Raw genomic sequence first — 17715 nt, 5'->3', positions numbered from 1 at the left:
AAAATGGTATCGGTGGATAAAGTATTCTAGGTTCATATTTTCTTTTTCATTCAACATACATACGTTTATGCTCCAATTCTTTTCTGGAAGCCTTCTGCAAAGAAATCAGTGGTTAACCATAAAACAATATCATTAAAATTAAAATTTCTCTTTTTCTCAGTCATATCAAAATTTTTTTTTGAAGAGTTTCAAAAGTTTAATTATAAATTTATTAACTTAAGTTAATAATAACAATGATAAATATATATGCCCCAAACAATGGTGCAGCTATGTTCATCAAACAAACTCTTCTCAAGTTCAAGAGTCTAATAGACCACCATACAATAATCATGGGAGACTTCAACACACCTCTCTCACCACTGGACAGATCTTCCAAACAAAAGTTGAATAAGGAAACTATAGAACTCAATAACACAATTAATAACCTAGACTTAATTGACATATATAGAATATACCACCCAACATCAAGCAGTTACACTTTTTTCTCAGCAGCACATGGATCCTTCTCAAAAATAGATCATATATTATGTCACAGGGCAACTCTTAGACAATATAAAGGAGTAACATGCATCTTATAAGATCATAATGGAATGAAACTGAAAATCAACGATAAAAGAAGGAAGAAAAAATCATGCATCACTTGGAGAATGAACAATAGGTTACTGAATGATCAATGGGTTATAGAAGACATCAAGGAGGAAATTAAAAAATTCTTAGAGATAAATGAAAACACAGACACAACATATCGGAATCTATGGGACACATTGAAAGCAGAGCTAAGAGGAAAATTCATTGCTTGGAGTTCATTCCTTAAAAAAAGAAAAAACCAGATAAAGACACTTCAAAGAAAGAAAACTACAGACCTTTATCTCTAATGAACCCAGATGCAAAAATCCTCAATAAAATTCTGGCGAATCAGATACAAAAACATATCAAAAAAATTGTGCACCATGATCAAGTAGGATTCATCCCTGGGATGCAAGGCTGGTTCAATATACGGAAATCAATAAATGTTATTCACCACATCAATAGACTTAAAAATAAGAACCATATGATCATCTCGATAGATGCAGAAAAAGCATTCAACAAAGTACAGCATCCCTTTATGTTCAAAACTCTCAAAAAACTAGGGATAACAGGAACATACCTCAATATTGTAAAAGCAATCTATGCTAAGCCTCAGGCTAGCATCATTCTGAATGGAGAAAAATTGAAGGCATTCCCTCTAAAATCTGGAACAGTACAGTGATGCCCTCTGTCACCACTTCTGTTCAACATAGTTCTCGAAACACTGGCCAGAGCAATTAGATAGGCGAAAGAAATTAAAGGCATAAAAATAGGAAAAGAAGAACTTAAATTATCACTATTTGTGAATGACATGATTCTATACCTAGCAGACCCAAAAGGGTCTACAAAGAAACTACGAGAGCTAATAAATGAATTCAGTAAAGTGGCAGGATATAAAATCAACACGCATAAATCAAAGGCATTCCTATATATCAGTGACAAATCCTCTGAAATGGAAATGAGGTCAACCACTCCATTCACAATATCATAAATAATAAAATACTCGGAAATCAACCTAACAAAAGAGGTGAAAGACTTATACAATGAAAACTACAGAACCTTAAAGAGAGAAATTGAAGAAGATCTTAGAAGATGGAAAAATATACCCTGTTCATGGATAGGCAGAACTAACATCAAAATGGCGATATTACCAAAAGTTCTCTATAGGTTCAATGCAATGCCAATCAAAATCCCAACGGCATTTCTTGTAAAAATAGAGAAAGCAATCATGAAATTCATATGGAAAAATAAAAGACCCAGAATAGCAAAAGCAATTCTAAGCAGGAAGTGTGAATCAGGAGGTGCAGCAATACCAGATTTCAAACTGTACTACAAAGCAATAGTAACAAAAACAGCATGGTACTGGTACCAAAACAGGCAGGTGGACCAATGGTACAGAATAGAGGACACAGAAACCAACCCACAAAACTACAACTTTCTTATATTGGATAAAGGAGCTAAAAGCATGCAATGGAGGAAGGATAGCATCTTCAACAAATGGTGCTGGGAAAACTGGAAATCCATATGCAACAAAATGAAACTGAATCCCTTTCTCTCGCCATGCACAAAAGTTAACTTAAAATGGATCAAGGAACTTGATATAAAATCAGAGACATGGCATCTGATAGAAGAAAAAGTTGGCTACGACCTATATACTGTGAGGTCAGGCTCCAAATTCCTCAATAGGACACCCATAGCACAAGAGTTAATATCTAGAATCAACAAATGGGACTTACTCAAACTAAAAAGTTTTTTCTCAGGAAAAGAAACAATTAGAGAAGTAAATAGGGAGCCTACATTATGGGAACAAATCTTTACTCCTCACACTTCAGGTAGAGCCCTAATATCCAGAGTATATAAAGAACTCAAAAAATTAGACAATAAGATAACAAATAACCCAATCAAAAAATGGGCCAAGGACCTGAACAGACACTTCTCAGAGGAGGACTTACAATCAATCTACAAGTACATGAAAAAATGCTCACCATCTCTAGCAGTCAGAGAAATGCAAATCAAAACCACCCTAAGATACCATCTCACTCCAGTAAGATTGGCAGCCATTATGAAATCAAACAACAACAAGTGGTGGCGAGGATGTGGGGAAAAGGGTACACTTGTACATTGCTGGTGGGACTGCAAATTGGTGCAGCCAATTTGGAAAGCAGTATGGAGATTTCTTGGAAAGCTGGGAATAGAACCACTATTTGACCCAGCTATTCCCCTTCTGGGTCTATTCCCTAAAGACCTAAAAAGAGCATGCTACAGGGACACTGCTACATCAATGTTCATAGCAGCACAACTCACAATAGCAAGACTGTGGAAGCAACCTAGATGCCCTTCAATAGATGAATGAATAAAAAAAAATGTGCCATTTATACACAATGGAGTATTACTCTGCATTAAAAAATGACAAAATAATAGAATTTGGAGGGAAATGGATGGCATTAGAGCAGATTATGCTAAGTGAAGCTAGCCAATCCCTAAAAAACAAATGCCAAATGTCTTCTTTGATATAAGGAGAGTAACTAAGAACAGAGTAGGGAAGAAGAGCATGAGAAGAAGACTAACATTAAACAGGGATGAGAGGTGGGAGGGAAAGAAAGAGAGAGGGGAAATTGCATGGAAATGGAAGGAGACCCTCATGGTTATACAAAATTACATACAAGAGGAAGTGAGGGGAAAGAGAAAAATAATACAAGTGGGAGAAATGAATTACAGTAGAGGGGGTAGAGAGAGAAAAGGGGAGGCAAGGCAAGGGGAGGGGGGATAGTAGAGGATAGGAAAGGCAACAGAATACAACAGACATGAGTATGGCAATATGTAAATCAATGGAAGTGTAATTGATGTGATTCTGCAATCTGTATATGGTGTAAAAATGGGAGTTCATAACCCACTTGAATCAAAGTGTGAAATATGATATATCAAGAACTATGTAATGTTTTGAACAACCAATAAAAAAAGAAAAAAAAGAAAAACAACAAAAAAAATAAATTTATTAACTTGTGTTATTTATTTATTTATTTATTTATTTATTTATTGGTTCTGGGGATTTTACTCAGGGACACTCAATCATTGAGCCACATCACCAGCCTATTTTGTATTTTGTTTAGAGATAGGGTCTCACTAAGGTGCTTCATGCATCACCATTGCTGAGTCTCTCTTTGAACTCATAATTTTCCTGCCTTAGCCTCCCCAGATGTTGGGATTACAGTCATACACTACATTATCCAGCCCTATCTGTGTCTTTTAATTAATTCTAGTCTTTAATATATTCTTCAAATTTCTAATGTATGTGACTGTGTGTGTGTGTGTGTGTGTGAAATGTGTATGTGTGGTGCCAGGAATAAAGCCCCACCTTTTGCATGTGAAGTAAACATTCTACCATCTGAGCTGTGTCCCCAGCCTGAGGCATTGTTTTATAAAAAATATTTTTAGTATATAATTTCTGCTTTTTCTATTGCTATATTTTTTCTGAATTTCTTTCAAGTTTCTACATTGTTATTTATTTTATTAAATATCTTTCAAGTAGTTTTTTGGCATTGCTTAGTTATTTAACAGCATCAACTTTTTAACTCTCAATTACTAGTGTTATATTCTTTGTTTGCTTGAGTTGATAATACCCTTTATTGTATGAGCTATTATTTTCATTGAAATTTTTATATTTAAAATCTGTTAAACTACATCATTAAAGTCATTTTGGAAAATATTTGTAAGCTACAAAGGAAACAAAAACAGGTCATGTGCAATGATATGCCAATGTAATTCCATATAACTCGGAAGCCGAGGCAGTGGAATGCCAGTTGAAATAAATTTTAGCATCTTTCTGATAAAGTGTCTCAAAAAAAGCATAAATATAGAAGTGTCTTGGATATATTTTAGTGATAGAATACTCCTGTGTTCTATCTTAAGACATAAACCCCAAAGAGATAACAAATAAGTAAGAGATATTCATTTCCTGCAACATTTGTGTCACAGGTGGAGTCTGAGTAATTTGAATTGAAGGGCTGTGATTTGATATTGTTGTGGTAACAGTAGTCAGTTTGAATGCTGTCCTCATCTGTGGTGCTATAAATTTTTAAGATGATTTTTCAAAGTTTTCACAACTTTTGTCATTGTATTCTAGTATTCTCTGTATAGTTTCTTGAGTAAAAGTGGCTTTGAATTATACTGTTCTCTGACTATCCCCCCAACTTTATAAAATTTTATATATTTTATATATTCATCATAGTGTAGTAAGCAGAATAACTTGCTATTTTAATTTTTTTCAGGTATGACTTCTAATCAAAACCAAGAATTTTCAGGAGATCAAGAAATAAAATGTTTTTTGCAAAACTTGATAAAGAGAAGGTATGTATAACAAGACAGGTAATTCTTAATTTTAAATAAGGAATAGAAATTGAAAGAATAGGAAATTTTAAAAATTCTTTAAATGAAGAAAAAACATGAAAATTATTTATACAGAAAATTACACAAAATTACACAAAAATTTCCCAAATTTATTGATCCAAGGATTCATCAGGTTATATTATTATAAGCATCTCAAAAAATTGACTGCTCAAATGTGCCAGTTACTTTTTATTTGGTTAAAACTTTTAATTACATTATTGTAATCATAAACTTTTTACTACTTTGTATTCTGTGTAAAAAAAAAAACTTACAATTCAAAATATTTTCAAATTCAAAAACATGTATCAAATTACATATATATGTGATATTTGCAAGCCATTATGATGCTGCACCTTAACAATCTCTTCAGGAAAATAAAGATTCAACCAGTTTGCTCAGGTTTAGAAATAAGCAAGTTTTTAAAATTTAATTTTTTTTTATTAGCTACACATGATATTACAATGATCTTGGCAATTCATACATTTGAATCATTGGGGTACAATTTCTCATTTTTCTAATTGTACAGATTGCAGAATCACACTGATCATAGAATCACCTATATACATACAGCAGTCATAAGGTCTATTCTATTCTGCTGTCCTTCCTATCCCCCCTACTGCTCCCCTCCCCTCCCATTATCTCACTCTATCTAATCTAATGTGACACACTTTTTTTTTCTTTTTCTCATTACAACATCATACATGTATTCTGTATAACGATGAGGTTCTTCTTCCATCTTCAGTGCAACTCCCCTTCTCCCTTTTTTTCCCTCCCACCTCTCTTCCTTATTTAGTGGCAGTCTTCTTCTCATGCTCTTCCTCCCTATCCCATTTTGAGTCACCCTACTTATATCAGAGAAGACATTCGGCATTTGTTGTTTTAGGGATTGGCTAACTTTACTTAGCATAATCTGCTCTAATGCCATCCATTTCCCTGCAAATGTCATGATCTTGTTATATTTTAGTGCTGAGTAATATTCCATTGTGTATAAATGCCACATTTTTATTCCATTCATCTATTGAAGGGCATTTAGGTGTTGGTTCCACATTCTAAGTATTGTGAATTGTGCTCTATAAACATTGATGTTGCTGTGTCCCTGTAGTATGCTCTTTTTAGTTCTTTTGGGTATAGTCTGAGAAGGGGAATAGCTGCGGCAAATGGTGGTTCCATTCCCAGCTTTCCAAGGAATCTCAATACTGCTTTCCAAATTGGCTGCACCAGTTTGCAGTCCCACCAGCAATGTATGAGTGTACCTATTTCTCCTGCATCCTCACCAGCACTTATTATTGTTTGACTTCATAATGGCTGCCATTCTTATTGGAGTGAGAAGGTATCTTAGAGTAGTTTTAATTTGTATTTCTCTGATTGACAAAGATGGTGAGCATTTTTTCATGTATTTGTTGATTGATTGTATATCCTCTTCTGAGTAGTGTCTGTTCAAGTCCTTTGCCCATTTGTTGATTGAGTTATCTATTTTTTTTGTTGTTCAACTTTTTCAGTTCTTTGTATACTCTAGAGATTAGAGCTCTATCTGATATTTGAGAGGTAAAAATTTCTTCCCAGGATATAGGCTCCCTATTCACTTCACATATTATTTGTTTTGCAGAGAAAAAAACTTTTTAGTTTGGGTTTGTTTCTTTTTTTGATTCTTGGTTTAAAGCCTTGTGCTATAGGTGTCTTATTAAGGAATTTGTGGCCTGCCCCCATGGGATGAAGATTAGGGTGAACTTTATCTTCTATTAGATGCAGAGTTTCTGTTTTGATTCTTAGCTCCTTGATCCATTTTGAGTTGACTTTTGTGCATGGTGAGAGAAAGGGATTCAATTTCATTTTGTTGCATATGGATTTCCAGTTCTCCCAGCACCATTTGTTGAAGATGCTATCCTTTCTCCATTGCATTTTTTTAGCACCTTTGTCAAATACAAGGTAGTTGTAACTTTGTGGGTTTGTCTCTGTGTCCTCTATTCTGTACCATTGAACTACCAGCCTGTTTTCCTGCCAATACCATGATGTTTTTGTTACTATTGCTCTATAGTATAGTTTAAAATCTGGAATTGCGATACCACCAATTTCACTCTTCCTGCTTAGAATTACTTTAGTTATTCTGGGTCTTTTATTTTTCCAGATGAATTTCATGTTTGCTTTTTCTATTTCTGCAAGGAATGTCATTGGGATTTTGATGGGAATTGCATTGAATTTGTAAAGTGCTTTTGGTAATATGGCCATTTTAATAATATTAATTCTACCAATCCGTGAGCAAGGTAAATCCTTCCATCTTCTAAGGTCTTATTCTATTTCTTTCTTCAGGGATCTGTAGTTTTCATTGTGTAGACCTTTCACCTCTTTTGTTAGGTTGATTCCCAGTTTTTTTTTTTTTTTTTTGAGGATATTGTGAATGGAGTAGTTGGCCTTATTTCCATTTCAGAGAATTTGTCACTGATATACAGGAATGCCTTTGATTTATTGGTATTGATTTTATATCCTGCCACTTTGCTGAATTCATTTACTAATTCTAGAAGTTTCTTGGTTGAACTTTTTGGGTCTGCTAGGGATCATGTTATCGGCAAATAGTGCTAATTTAAGTTCTTTTTTCCCTATATTTATGCCTTTAATTTCTTTTGTCTGTGTAATTGTTCTGGCTAGTGTTTCAAGAACTATGTTGAATAGAAGTGGTGAGAGAGGGCATGCCTGTCTTATTCCAGATTTTAAAGGGAACGCCTTCAATTTTTCTCCATTTGAACAATGCTGGCCTGAGGCTTAGCATATACAGCTTTTACCATGTTGAGGTAATTTCCTGTTATCCCTAATTGTTCTAGTGTTTTGAACATAAAGGGATTCTGTATTTAGAAATAGGCATTTTAATGAAAAAATTCAATACAGTAATAAAATGCTTAAAAAATCAATTATGTTTTAAAACTTTCAATAATCTCTACATGTGTGCACATTAGATAAAAGTCTACAGATTGATAATATAAAATTGCAGTATTCTAATCTGTCTTTATTATAAAGTAATAAGGAGTTGATTTTCTATACAATATAGACAAATTGTCTTATCATTTAAACCATAGCAGATGTAGATACTTGGAGAGACCTCTATATTTATGATAAATCTTTCAATATCTATAGACATGTTTCTACCCTAGGTAATTTGTAGTATATTTGTTTTTGGTGTAATACAATATTAATTCTGTAAAACTCATTAAAATTTACTTCTTATTTAAAACCTAGAAAACACCCATATGATCATTTTAAAGAGCTTTACAATGGTTAAAAGTGAGACAGATTTTAACCCATGCCCCAAATTTATTTATCCAAGCATTCATAACCAAAAAACAAATTACAGATATAAGGTATGTGAAAGCACTTTTAATAAAACTGCAAGCATTCATGAACACCAGAGAATTAATATTGGAGGGAATCCCTACAAGTTATAAAAATATGTAAAAGCATTTAAAGATTCCTCAATTCTATATCAGAGCAGTGATAAAGCCTCCTAAGTAAAGGATGTAGAAAACATTTTACTCAAAATTTATCCGTTACTAAAATCCACAGGCTTTACAGTGAAGATAAACCTTACAAATATAAGAAATGGGAAAATGTCTTTAAGTGTTGTTCAAGCATTTTTAAAAAACTACAGTAATCACAGTGTAGAGAAAATCTGGAAATATAAGGAATGTGTCAAAGCTTTTAATAAAAAATCATACCTTAGGGGCTGGGAATGTGGCTCAAGCGGTAACAGGCTCACCTGGCATGCGCTTCCTGCTGGGTTTGATCCTCAGCACCACATAAAATAAAATAATGATGTTGTGTCCCCCGAAAACTGAAAAATAAATATTAAAAAATATTCATTCTCTCTCTCTCTCTCTCTCTCTCTCTCTCTCTCTCTCTCTCCTCTTCTCTTCTCTCTCTCTCTCTAAAAAAAAAAAAATCATACCTTAGTATACACCAGAAAATACATACTGGAGAAAAGCCATACCAATGTAAAGAATGTGAAAAAGCTTTTAATCAAAGATCAAGCCTTACTCAACACCAGAGAATTCATACTGGGGAGAAACCATACAAATGTAAAGAATGTGACAAAGCTTTTAATCAAAAATCATGCCTTACTCAACATCAGAAAATTCATACTGGAGAAAACCCCTACAAATGTAAAATATGTGGCAAAGCTTTTAGTGGAAACTCAGGACTTATTATTCACCAGCTAATTTATACTGGTGAAAAGCCATACAAATGTAAAGAATGTGGCAAAGCTTTTAATCAATCATACCTTACTCAACACCAGAGAATTCATGCTGGGGAGAAACCATACAAATGTAAACAATGTGGAAAAGCCTTTAATCAAAAATCAAACCTTAGTAAACACCAGAAAATTCATACTGGGGAGAAGCCATACAAATGTAAAGAATGTGACAAAGCTTTTAATCAAAAGTCAAGCCTTAGTCAACACCAGATAATTCATAATGGAGAAAAGCCATACAATTGCAAAGAATGTGGCAAAGCATTTAATCAAAAATCAAATCTTAGTAAACACCAGAAAATTCATACTGGGGAGAAGCCATACAAATGTAAAGAATGTGGCAAAGCTTTTAATCAAAATTCGTATCTTACTAAACACCAAATAATTCATACTGGAGAAAAGCCATATAAATGTAAAGAATGTGGCAAAACTTTTAATGGAAGATTATACTTTATACAACACCAGAGAATTCATACTAGGGAGAAACCATACAAATGTAAACAATGTGGCACAGCTTTTAATCAAAAATCACACCTTACTCAACACCAGAGAATTCATACTGGGGAGAAACCATACAAATGTAAAGAATGTGGCAAAGCTTTTAATCAAAAATCAAACCTTACTCAACACCAGATAATTCATACTGGAGAGAAGCCATACAAATGTAAAAAATGTGGCAAAGCTTTTAATCAAATATCAAACCTTACTCATCACCAGATAATTCATACTGGAGAGAAGCCATACAAATGTAAAAAATGTGGCAAAGCTTTTAATCAAATATCAAACCTTACTCAACACCAGAAAATTCATACTGGGGAGAAGCCATACAAATGTAAAGAATGTGGCAAAGCTTTTAATAAAAATGCATACCTTAAACACCAGATAATTCATACTGGAGAAAAGCCATACAAATGTAAAGAATGTGGCAAAGCTTTTAATCAAAAATCAAACCTTACTAAACACCAGAAAATTCATACTGGAAAAAAGCCATACAAATGAAGAGAATGTGGCAAAGCTTTTAATAAAAAATCAAGCCTTAGTAAACATCAGAGAATTCATACTGGGAAGAAGCCATATAAATGTCAATAATGTGGCAAAGCTTTTAATTGAAGATCATTCCTTAGTGAACCCCAGAGACTTTATACAGGAGAAAAGCCATACAAAGGCAAATACTGTGGCAAAGCTTTTAATCAAAGATCATGCCTTATTCAACAACAGAGAATTAATACTGGGGAAAAGTTATACAAGTGTAAAGAATATGGAAAAGCTTTTTATCAAAGATCACACATTTCTCAACACAAAAGAATTCATAGTGCGGAGAAACCACACAAATGCAAAGAATGTGGCAAAGCTATTTCAATTAGAAAAAGTCTCATTGTTCACCAAAAAATTCATACTAGGTAAGAGCCATATAAATGTAACGAATGCTGCAAAGTGTTAAGTATGCTTCAAGTGTTACCACGCAACAGGTGATTCATACTTCAAACCATCCTCACACACCGATAGACTGTAAAAGTCATTTTTTGTGGGATCACACCTTATTGATCACCAGAAACTTCAGACTGGAAAGAAAAATTACAGTTGCCCGAAGATAGTTTTGGAGAGCTGACTGCATGAAACTACACACTGGCCCAACCATGACCCAGGAGCCCACGGAAGTGAGCAGGGAGCACAGTTAGAACTTTGGCCCTCTTTCCTCCTGTGAACCTCTCCAGGTTCACTTGCCCCTTCCTCAATCACTCTGTACTGATTGAATTAAAATAATCTTTTTTTTCAAAAGCTATGTTTGAACTTAAAGGCCACTTTTGTACCAAACCAACACATTAATAAAACTATCTTATGACTAAAGTGTATGATCACATCAAAGTTTTTTTCCATAACCTCAAATGGATAGCATGGTCCGTTGTCAATGTTTATTTATTTATTCATTTATTTTATTCTTGTACTATACCAGGGATTGAATTCAGGGGCACTCAACCCATAAGCCACATCCCAGCCTTATTTTGTATTTCTTTAGAGACACAATTTTAATGACTTGCTTAGGGCCTCACTTTTGTTAAGGCTGGATTTGATCTTGCAATTCTCCTACATCAGCCTCCCGAGCTACATGGATGAGAGGCATGCACCACTACATCTAGAAGTCAATGTCTATTGCTCTACAGTTAGATATAAAATTTTACTCAGGATTTGGTGTGTTGAGAGCCACAGCCAAAGGGGCCCCAGCAAACTTCCAGCTGCCAGCAAACTTCCAGTTGCTGGCTGATGATCCAGCTGCCAGCAAACTTCCAGCTGCCGGCTGATGATTGGCTCACAGCGGCCCCAGCAACATCTAGCTGATTGGCTCCTCTGCAGTGATGTTCATTGGGCTGTTTCCCTGACCTTCAGACTGCCAGCTGATGATTGGCTCCTCTGCAGTGATGTTCATTGGGCTGTTTCCCTGCCCTTCAGACTGCCAGCTGATGATTGGCTCACAGCGGCCCCAGCAACATCTAGCTGATTGACTCCTCCATGGAGCTGCTGATTGGGGGACTTCTTTGGCTCTGCCCACGCAACCCAGCCAATCAGCCTCAAGTGCAGGAGGATTGTGGGATTGAGAGGCTGGTGTTGGGGTGAGAGGCTTGTGGGAAGCTGGTGGTGGCAGTTGGGCTCTGAGGGTTTTTTCCCTGAGGAGCTGTTTTGTTTGGCATTTGTAGTTCTAAAAATAAAGTTAGTTTCTTTTGACAAGTGTCTCCTGAATTGTGCCCAGCCAGACTGCGGCATTGGTGTCCATAAAAACATTCAAGAGTTGTATTTGTCACATTTCTGGCATCAGATTCTGGCTTTTAAAATGTCCCGCATGACATAATTTAGCTTTCTATATCAAATGCAGTGTTTACAAGTTTGAAACCAGATGACTGAGAAACAGATATTGAACAGCAAAATGCAACACATCCTGTTGTTAAATCCACACATGTAGTGGGTTTGAATGATTACACTGAATAGACACCAGGAGTCCTGTCCATGACCCCTGAGGCCCCTGAGCCTCCATCCATTAATTAGAGCCCCTGAGCCTCCAGAGGGTGTGCACAAATGAGAATGAAGCACACTACCCTTCACCCATCCCTAAACATACTATATAGAATTTACTAGACAGACCAGGGGAGCACTGTGTGTCTTTGTATCCAATTTGTGGCTCTGCTTGCATATATATGAGATCTGTTTTAGAGAACACTGATCTAGTACCTGATGAAACATAGCTGCCCTGCACACTTTACAAATCCATAATGTTGTTACATTTGGGAAAAAAATAAGAATGGTTGAAAAAATGATGTCAATGAAAAGCATTTGAACTGATGTGTCCATCCTACCAGCAACTCTTATAAGGATACAGTTGTGTCACCCAGCCACACCATGAAAGCTCAGAAAGTGAAACCTTTCCCTGGTCTCATACTTGGCTCAGCTTCCAACGTGCTTCTTCCCAGGGAATGATGGTTTTCACAGTTAATAAAGTATGAGAAAATCTCTTCCACTGCAGTACTTCATATTCTCAGGATTCTGGAAGACAGTCTTCAGCTGGGCACAGTGGTACACACTTGTCATCCAAGCAGCAGGGGAGGGTGAGGAAGAAGGACCACAGGTTCAAATTCATCCTCAGCAATTTCACAAGAATCTAAGCAACTTAGGAAGATCCTATCTCTAAAAAAGATTTAGAGATGTGGCTCAGTGGTAGAGAGCACCTCGGTTTGATGTTATGTACAAAAAAAGGGAAAAAAAAAAGACAAAGAGACTCAGGGTTTGTGGTAGTTAGACTCAGTATTTGCTGTGTGTCAGTCTGGACAATTGCATCATTTAAAAAGTTTTTTTTCAAATGATAATAGCTATAGTTACTGAGTGATCACCATAGTGCTGTAAAGCACAGATACCTCCACTGACTTTTGCTGTAATAGAAATATCTGTATGATAATCTCACAATATTAAGATGGTGCCTTTGTTGATGGTGGTTTTATTTGATAGCCTCTGGTCAATTACTCTCTCAAAACAGGTGTGCACTAAACCCCCTGCAAGTCCCACTAACCCAGACTCTGTGAGCAGTAGCAGACCCTGAACAGACCCCAAGTAGACACAGAGACATCCATGCAAACTCCACTGCAGGTGTCGACTAAGCTTCTGCCTCACTGCTCAGAGTTCTCAGCCATGGCAGTGGTCACACCCAGTGGACATTGGGCCTTCTAGATGCATTTCTGATTTTCAAGGTAGGTAATAGGATTACTAAACATCATCATGATGGGCAAGCCCCTTACCAAAAACAAGTCTTTGGTCTCTAAGTTTAACCATGCCAAGGCTCAGGAACCCTGGGTAGATCATATAATCCTCACAAAAAAAGAACTAGTATTTTTCTAATTTATTATTTTCTCTACAGTGCTTTAAGCACAATTATTGTCTCCCACTAGGTGAGGAAGGGAGGAAAGAAACAAAAGAAGGAGCAGAGGGAGACACACAGCATATTATCAGAAGAAACCTAAAGCCTGCAAGCAGGAGAATTATTAATTTGGGCCTGATTGTGGTGCTACTAAACCTCTGTCAAATAGTTCTACCATTCTTCCCAAAGCTTACCAGTCCCAGGTCAGTCATCAATGTTGAGACAGATGCCCCTGCTTGAACAACAGGCAATATTCTTCCTAAGCAGGAGCCCCATTGAGTAAGTAGTCTTTCCACCTCTTCTATCCCAAGAATGCACATTGAGTCATTGAGCATTTCACCTGCATTCACACGTACACACACACACACACACACAAATATGCAGGCCATCAGAATCTGCAGCCCCATGCTGGAGCTGATGGCCTGGGACATTATCTTGCTACCTAAAAAGAAAACCTTTCACTTCTGATCCTGCACATTCCAGAGTGTTCTGTGCAGTGCTTCACTTTCTCCTTCCAAAGTGCCATCTGAGAGAATAAACCTCCAGTGAGAGGCGATGCCATGCAAATCCAGGCCACTGTCCTCTTCTCTCTACCTGAGTAGTATGGCATTGTCCCAAACATCCTGAGCTCATCCCAGACAGGTATCACCTGGTGACAAATTGAGGATCAAAGGACAGAGGAGAGATTGTTGACTGGCATCAGAATTCTCTGCTCTGCTGGCCAAGCTTTATGCCTCACCAGAAGATACTCCATTAAAACAAGGAGTCTTGCTGCTCTGTGGTCACCCACAAGGTTGCTTAGGGTCCATGAAGCATGTGACCTAGAAGATTATAAACACAGACCCTTGCCTGAGGGAGCAGAGAGCAGGGTGCTAGAAACACCTACAGAGTCACTGTCATTTTTTGTGGAAATAAACAGTACTTGTGTTACCAAGGCCTTTTTCTATTGGGACTCTCTTTCTTTGACAATGGTGCTTTGCTGACTGTCAGGGGCTAGAAGGAAGTTCTCCTTCAAAGAATAGCCTGACGTTTATAAGAAACAGCCCCCTGGGAGACATCCTGCAGCCACCTATCTCCCTAAAACATCCTGCAGTTATCTCACCTTGTGCAGACACCCAGCAACTGACAATAAGAGAGCTTTCCTATCCTGTGTGAACAATAAAAATTTGCAGCTTGGTCAGAACTCCTGTCTTGCTATCATCTCTCATGTCTCTTGTCCCTTCATTCCTCCCCACCTAGGTTCGAGGTCCTGGTTGATGTGTCTTGCCGGTCGGGACAGCTGACCATGAAGGGAATGAGTTCTTAGACTGCTTGTGTGTGTGTGGGTGGGTGGGTGTATGTTGGGGGCAGAGGAAGGTACTGGGGATTTAAATTAGGAGCATTCAACAGTTGTTCTACTATACCTGAACAAGATCCCTATATGTGTTTTTTAAATTTTACTGTGAGACAGGGTCTCTCTAAAATGCTCAGGCTTGCCTTGAGCTTGCAATCCACCAGTTTTAGTCCCCTGAGTCACTGGGTTTATAGGCATGTACCACTGCACCCAGTCATGACCTATTGGAGAGAGCTAATTCTTATCAATAGTTAGTCAAATCCCCAAGTTGTTCACCATGTGCAAATTAAACAATATAATTTCCATACCACCACTATCCTCCCTATTGTGCTCCTACCATCCAAGGTCAGTCAGTCTTTGTTTGATCTAATCACAGCATGTCGGGTACCAGAATACCAGGGATGGTCCATGTCCCCTAAAGCTAACTAAATTATAACATACTAACCCTAAATTCACTTATGCTGTCTCATCTTCCTGCACAAATACAAGAAAGTCTCTTTCCCATGTTCTCCATCACCTTCCACATGCTCATCTTCTGACCAACCCTGAAGCTTCCCAAATGGCTCTGCACTTCTGCTGATGGAAAACTGTAGATCTCTGTGACAGTCCATGTGTTTATGTGAGTCTCCCATACCTGATTAAAACAACCCCAAGGCACTCTTACTACAATGTCAAACATATACAGCTTCTCAAAAGGGCCAGGGCAACTGCATCTGTAACCTGCACTCCTGGGTTTTAGTCATGGGGAGGCACCCAAGCCCCTGCTTTCTGTTAAGCCCTCCCAACTTAGTGCTGGGAAACACAAAGGGCTGCCAGAAGTGGGAGGGTAGGAGGAGCACTGCTCCTGGGATGTGGGAATTGTGCAAGCACTGTTCCTGTTGCATACAGCCTCTTCTGCCATGGATGAAAATGTGGGTCTCAGAAGAGGCACAGGAGCAGATAAAGGCCACAATAGTCTGGAGTAGAGCTAGACTTGGACCCAAGATTCAAATTTGAGTTATCTTTCCACCTTCTCATTTACCTTCTCAATCAATACTTTAAAGCATCAAAGAAGGCAGGCCATATGTTCTGGGTGTTCATAAAACCATAGTATACTTTTCATGAAAAGAAAATATTCTGTCTCCACTTTCCTCCTCTAGATTGGTATTATTAGGGCCTGTGACCAGAGCTCTGCCACCACCAGGACTTCAGGCTGTGGAGAAATTGTCAGCCTCTTGTGTATGGGGAGGAGGACCTGTAACATTCTGAAAAAAAAAAAATTCTATTAAAATCCTATAACCATTGTTCCCTGTAGTCAAAGACTCTGGCTTCATATCACTTCCTGGTATCTGCAGTAAAATCTCCCTCAGTGAGGAACACTTCAGGGACTCTGATGGGAGCAACAAAGAGAAGCCAGATCCACCTGCAAAGCACCCACCACTAGCAAGGAAAAAAACACACTCTTGCCATCTAGTGGTTTTATTGGGAAACTGTGGGGATCTGCACATTGTGATCCAGAATATTCATTTAAGAAAACTATGGTCCACCCAATCATGGTTACAGTGCAGTTACATAGCCTTTAGAGATTTTTCTTTAACTTTTAAAAATATGTTTTTAGTTTTAGTTGGACACAAAACTTTAATTTTATTTCTATATGGCGCTAAGGATCAAACCCAGTGCCTCATGCATGATAGGAGAACACTTCTCCGCTGAGCCAAAATTTCAGCCTCCTTTAATCTTCTTAAACAACAGATTGGGCATTGCTTTCTTCTCTGGAAGAGAAGTAAAGACCAAAACATTTACAGGGATTTGACTATTAGCTGTGGGTGGTGTTGTTGAGGGTCTAAATGGGGATATTGCAAAAGGATTCCCTGAAGATCTGAGCAGTTGGGTTCCATACACCCAGCCCCTTGGATCTCAGGGTCTGTACACCAGGGCTGGAACTAGACAGTTTTAGATGCAGGTTAGTGAGGTGTAACTTAGTGAGACCATAATTTTATTTTATAAAGTAGTAAACAAACAAACAAACAACAACAACAACAATAACCTGGTTATTGGAGGAGAGACCAAATCAGGACATAGATTCTCAGCCCCAAGCACACAACTAAATGGATTATGAATATTAAGATGTGTGAGCCACTCTGAGTCTCATATAGTAAGGCTGGGATGAAGCCTGAAAATCCATATTTCTATCCAGTTCTCTAGTGAAACATATTTTTATGGGGCCCAGTCTTTGGGACCAAGGATCAAACATACTATGACTTGGGCTAAACTACTTCTTGCTAAATGATAGAGGACAGATGTGAGTGGTGGGACCCTGAGGTTCAGGGAATAATTCTATACAGTGGGCCCACTGTGCTGACCCTCACACGCTTTCCTTTTCACAAATCCCTGCCTGACTTAAGTGGAGAGGGTATGTCACATTCTTCATTGAACTATCTGTTATCTGCAGGAGAAAATCAGTCACAAAATAATGTCCATAAGAGAAACCCACATTACCTTGAAGAAGGGAATTTCTGTGACTCTCTCCACATACCAGATTATGAAATCCAGGAAGATAAAGATATTTGTTTATAACTCTAAAATCTGCAAGAATTATGGTTAAGAATCCAATGAAAAAAATTTAATGCATTCCCTCTAAAATTCAAAAAAAGTAAAAGGATGCCCTTTTATGCCACTTCTATTCAACATCCTCCTTGAAACTCTATCTAAAACAATTAGAGGAAAAAATTAAAGATAAATGAATAGAAAAAGAGGAACTTAAACTATCACTATTTGCTAATGACATGCTTCTATATTTAGGATATCCAAAAA

General features: G+C 37.3%; 1 pseudogene across 1 annotated transcript in view; it reads left to right on the top strand.

The window, feature by feature from the left end:
- The window catches only part of LOC144368318 (uncharacterized), a 42453-nt pseudogene extending 27722 nt beyond the window's left edge, over positions 1-14731 (top strand). The window contains exon 4 of the transcript XR_013428118.1: positions 8893-14731. The product of XR_013428118.1 is annotated as an uncharacterized LOC144368318 (transcript). The remainder of the gene's footprint in view (positions 1-8892) is intronic.
- The last annotated feature ends 2984 nt before the right edge of the window (positions 14732-17715 follow it).

This window comes from Ictidomys tridecemlineatus, chromosome 11 (assembly GCF_052094955.1).
Source record: "Ictidomys tridecemlineatus isolate mIctTri1 chromosome 11, mIctTri1.hap1, whole genome shotgun sequence".
In the NCBI taxonomy this organism is placed as follows: domain Eukaryota; kingdom Metazoa; phylum Chordata; class Mammalia; order Rodentia; family Sciuridae; genus Ictidomys; species Ictidomys tridecemlineatus.
Note: the sequence above shows the minus strand (reverse complement) of the source record. Positions and strands in the feature narration are given on the sequence as shown.